This window comes from Petaurus breviceps, unplaced genomic scaffold (assembly GCF_028583685.1).
Source record: "Petaurus breviceps papuanus isolate PSGF00001 unplaced genomic scaffold, PetGlider_PUasm1.0 140, whole genome shotgun sequence".
Lineage (NCBI taxonomy): Eukaryota > Metazoa > Chordata > Mammalia > Diprotodontia > Petauridae > Petaurus > Petaurus breviceps.
Window position 1 is genome coordinate 47589918 of NW_027185698.1, and position 5434 is coordinate 47595351.

At 48.9% G+C, this 5434-nt stretch overlaps 1 protein-coding gene across 2 annotated transcripts in view; it reads right to left on the bottom strand.

Annotated features, from left to right (window-relative positions):
* FGFRL1 (fibroblast growth factor receptor like 1) overlaps nucleotides 1-1213 on the bottom strand; it is a 135251-nt gene extending 134038 nt beyond the window's left edge. For both annotated transcript variants that reach the window (XM_069071636.1, XM_069071612.1), the window contains exon 1: nucleotides 866-1213. The gene's annotated coding sequence lies outside the window, so the exon portion shown is untranslated. The remainder of the gene's footprint in view (nucleotides 1-865) is intronic.
* Nucleotides 1214-5434: the final 4221 nt, after the last annotated feature.

A 5434-nucleotide genomic window follows, 5' to 3' on the forward strand; every position in this document is an offset into this window, starting at 1 on the left:
ATACTACTCAAGAAACGACCACTGTCCACGGCTGTTTTATTTTTTTTTAAACAAAGATTATGTTATTACCCACACATATAACTCCCCCACCCCACCCCCCATAACAAAATAGAGTATTTTAGTTGACTACAACTAGGGGAGAAGGGGACAGAGACATATATTTTCAAGTTTCGTATTATGGTTGAGGACTGATGCTGGGAATCAGAAAATGGCCCGGGGGGCAAGAAAGGAGTGCAAAACTGCCCTTTCCAAAAGTAAAGGTTCCCTTTGCCCAGCACCTCTTCTCTCTTGGCTCAGGGAATCGCTGCCCCACTGGGCTCTCTGGTCTTTCCCAGTTTCCTTGCCCAGAACCACCTGCCATCACCCAAGGCCTGAGCTGCTCAGCTATGTGTGGAGAACCAAGGGTCTCCAGTGATTAGGAAGGGAAGCAGTTGAGGAGAGCCGGGAGACCACTGACTGAAACAGAGGTCTGCCTAGAGTATGAAAAAAGGAACACTTCACCCCTACTGACCAAGGGAGACCTCCCACTAAGAATCAAAAATCCTCACTAAGCAGAGGAATTCTGCGAGTATCGGAAGCCCCTATTCACCAAGGAGAACCTCCGCTTAGGGGTTGAGGGGAGAACCAAGAAACCCCCTCCCATTGACAAGAAGGCACCTGCCTGGGCTGAAGAATAGAAGAGAGCCTCCTCCCGGTCCAGAGACTGCCTGGAACAGTGGAGAATCGAGAAGTCCCACAGATCGGGGGAATGGGACCTGCTTGAGCTAGGAGAGCACAGAGAGCTCCCACGGACTACAGGAGGAATCAATCTGCCCGGCTCCAGGACCCCAGAGCCGGGGAACGGGGGTGGGGGTAGGGGACTCACCTCCAGCTGCTGGGACGCCCGCTCCGCTGCTCACAGACTCCCGCCAGGGTGTCCGTCCCTGTTCATTCCTAGGGCTTTCTCCCACCCTTCTCGCTGTAAATCCAGCCTCCTCAGTCTCTCCCTGTGGGCAGCAAGCTCCTCATTGTAGCCTCGGTCCTTCCGCTCTCCCAAACAGGGTTAAGGCAGGCTGGGAGAGCAAAGGAGGGAGGACGGCTCAGCGGGGGCACTCACTACCTGGCGTACACGGTCCACTCGTTTGCCTGCCGGCCTGCCTGCCTTTCCCTCCCGGGGGCCCGGGCCAGGGCTAGGGCCGGGTCCGAGGGGGCGGGGGCAGCAGTCGGCGGGAGCTCAGCTCCTCCCCGGCGGGGGGTGGGGACGGTACGGGGCGGGGCTGGGCAGGCGGAGGGCAGGAGCCCCCGGGGCGCGCCCAGAGATACCTGCGGCGGTCGGCCGCGGCGCCCCCGGCCAGACCCAAGGCTCTCCGCCGGGCACAGGCACAGCACTGCGCCGGGGTCTCACCGCCCGGAGGGCGCCAACTAGGTGGAAGAGCTCGCGGATGGGCGGGGGAGGCTCCCTGGGGCCGCAGGACACTCACGCACGCACCGGCCACCCTGCCCTGCCCTGCCCTGCCCAGTCGCCGGGCCCCGGTTCCCCTACGCAGCCGGCCCCGGGACGGATGTGGCGGGGATGCCCGAGCGGAGTCGGCTGGGGGGGGAGGGGTATGAGGGGTCCGGCAGCGCCGAAGAAGAGGGTTCGGGGCTCCAAGCCCTAGGGAGAGGGGGCAGGCCGGGCCGGGAAGCGCTGGGCAGACGTGGGGAGAATGTAGGGAAAAGTTGGAGGCACGCAGCGGGCGAGAAGCAACCTTCCCTGCGGGGCTTTGTGGCTCTGGCCGAGCGCGACCCGGCCCCGGCGCCCGCCCTGCCCCGCCCCACTACAAAACTTTCCACCAATAGAAAGACGCCGCCCCTCCCCTCTTTCTCTCGGACTCTCCGTCCTCCCTCCCGCAGGTTAACCCTTATAGAGCAGGGCGGGCAGCGCGGCAGGTCCCCCCAGTGCCGCGCAAAGGCGCAGGTCACCCCCTGCTGCCCGGAGCTGGCCATAGCTCCCTCCCGGGTTCTGTCAGCCAGAGAGTACAAGAGGAGGAGGAAGATGGGGCGAGAGGGGAAAGTTTGGAAAGAACCCTAGCTCCCAGTCAGTCAATTTAAGTACTACCGTTGTGGCTTTGAGAAAGTCCGTTCTCTCTCTAGACCTCAGTTTCCCTGCCAATGAAATGACAGATTTGGACCAAATGACTTCTGTGGTCCTTTCTAATTCAAAATCCTATGACGGGGGTTAGGATGAGAAGAGGAGAAAGGAAAGAAGGAAATTTAGCACTATGTATGCAACCCAGTGAGGGTAGAAAGTTCTATTGCGTAAGTAGTATTATTAGCATCTCCTTTTTACAGATGAGGAAATTGAGATTCACAGAGATTACTTCACTTGCTCATGGTTTTCTAGATAGTAAATGGCAGAGAACAGTTTTAGACTGTCTGACCCTTCAAGCCCAGCACTATCAACGATCTCGAAATGTGATCCCAGGTCCTCGAGGTCAAAACTAATTTCATAATAATTCTATGATGTCATTTGCCTATTAAAATACTCCCTTTTCCAACTACATATCTGTATGAGACCGAATTTCTTAATTTACTTCAACTAACACACATAACAACAGATTGACCATAGGAGTAAATATGAGAATACAACTGCCTTCTACTAATCCAGACATTAAAGAGATTTGCCAGATTATATTTAAAAAATGCCACTCTTCTCATTAAATAGTTTTGCTTTGGAAAATATAATTATTTTTCCTATAAATGTGTCGTTTATGTTAATGTAACAGGCTTATTTTAAATTAATATTTTGGAAATATTTCCGTTTTAAATTTAACATGGTAAACTGTCCATAGATATAAACCACATAAACAAAAACCCCTTCAGGTCCTCAATAATTGAGTGTAAAGGGTTCCTGAGATCAAATAAACAGGGTAGCTGCACTATACCATTCGGTCTTTATGGGGGAGAAGCCTGATCTGAGACTTTTCCCTCAACCTCAGTGAATGACCTCAGGGGTTTTCCTGCACCCCCCCCCCCAATTCTGAATCCCTCCTTCCAGGCTTCAGTCTCCCAAGGCCTCTCTCCACATACCTGCCAAGCATACGAGTGTTCCTATATGGTGGGGTAGGATAGAAGGAGTACTGGTGACCTGGGAATCAGGACGCCTGAATTGCAATCTTGGTTCTGACAAATAGTAGCTAAGAGATTGGCTAAATTCCTTCTCCTTTCTGGGCTTAGATTTACTTCTATAATTTACAATTACATCTGTTCTTTTGAAATAATCCTTAGAGAGTAATATTAATGGAGCTATTATGATGATGAAGCCCTAGCCTGAGACGACATTATGCAAATTACATGTAAATTACTTTATGCAAATATTAATGCTCCAACCCCCTATGTCTAAGAAGAACCTTGTAGGATACCCAGACTGATGGAGATGAGTTTAAGACAGGAGGCAGAAACTGAGGTATGATGGAAGGGACGCTAAATTTGGAGTCAGAAGAGCTGAGTTCATGTCTTTGTATGACTCTGGGACAAGGGGGAAGGGAAGAAGTGTTTATTAAGAATGTATCATATAACAGGCACTGTGCTAAGCACACTACATTACAAACATCTCACTCAATGCTCACAACCCTGGGAGGTGAGTGCAGTTACTACCCCTTGCTAATAATAGAGGTTATTGAGACAATCAGAGGTTATGTGACTTGCACAGGGCCACCCAGCTAGGAAGTGTCTGAGACCAGATTTAAATCCAGGCCCAGCACTCTAATCCACCTTTGGTATATCACAGGGTCCTTGGGCCTCAGTTTCTTCAGCTGTAAAATGAGGGTGTTGACACAGATGACCTCTGAAGTGCCTTCCCAGCACTATGAACCTATGTGTTTCTACTCATTGGACTGGCAAGGATTCTGTGCCAAAAATCTCTGAGACTCAAATGCATACAGTCAACCCATAATTGCCACCTAGCCACCCCAATCCAAACAAACAATTTACCAGCCCCTCAACAGGGGCAGTGTGGTATAATGGGAAAAAAATAGGATTTGCAATCAGAGATCCTACTTTGAATTGCCAGAGACTTAACCTCTTTGACCTTCAGTTTCTTCACATAAAATAGAGCAGGGAAACCATATTGAATTACAGGATCACTTGAAGTCTCTTTCCATTCTAAATCCTATAAATGTATCCCATAATTCCTTGCCTTGACCCTAAAGTTTCTCTAGCATGAATGGTTCCCCCTCCCTTCCCATCCAGAACGAGGCACAAGCCCTTGTTCAATTGCTTTTAAGTCATGTTTGACTCCTTGTGATCCCATTTGAGTGTTTTCTTGACAAAGATACTGGAGTGGTTTGCCATTTCCTTCTCCAGCTCATTTGACAGGTAAAGAAACTAAGGCAAACAGGCTTGAATGACTTGCTCAGGGTCATCCAGGTAGGAAGTATCTGAGACTAGATTTGAATGCAGTAAGTTAGTCTTTCTGAATCCAGGCTGGTACTCTATTCATTATGCCACCCAGCTATCCAGATTGTAACCTAGGGTTCCTTGTAAATGGCAATTACTATTATTCTTATCCTTCAAAACCCAGTTTTTTACTTTAGTTATTGGTAAATGGGTCTAGTCCACAACCCCATGCCATCAACTAGACTATAAGCACACTGAGGGCAGGGATTCTGATTTCTCTTTGTTGTAAGTATATTAGATTTGGAACTAGAAGGGATTTCAAGTAATCTTATTGAAAATTCCCCTTTTCTCTCCAGTCCCCCAGGCTCAAGATTGACCTTGTAATGAAGCCTTCCCAGATGGGAAAGGGACAACTACTCAAAGTCTTGTCTTGATACAAAGAATATTTAGGTATTTAATCAGTTTTTTGCTCAATTGCAATTCATATGTGTAACTGTCACACAAAGAGTGTGCCTTTGGATGAGTCAACTCAGCCCCTCCTAGCTTCTAGAAAGCCTTCTCCACTTCCAGCAATCCATTAATAAGCATTAATAATACTCTGTACTGCTCCCTGTGCTAGGGACACAAAGACAAAAACCCATCTGGACAGTGGTGAGGAAAGCGTTTTGTGGACCTTAATTTCTTGGGCAAATGGATCACAGTTCACTGCCATTACAATTGCCATGACCTTCCCGAAGTTGACTTTTCCCTCCCAAACCTCACTCACTCCCCCCACCACACACACACACACACACACTAGCTCACACCCATGTCCAAGACTGAACAAGTACATATGATCAAAAGGAAGATAAAGCAAGACTTCAGAGAAGCTCCTTGTATCAGCAATAGCAGCCTTGTTAGAGTGATGCTATCACCATCCTTTGGGATGGGGAGTAAGTCTCCATGCAGAAGATCCCAGGATCCAAGCATTCATTCTGGAAACATAGAATGAAATTAACTAATTAATCTGAACTAGAAGAAGGAGGAGGAGGAGGAGGAGAGAAAGAAAGAAAGAAAGAAAGAAAGAAAGAAAGAAAGA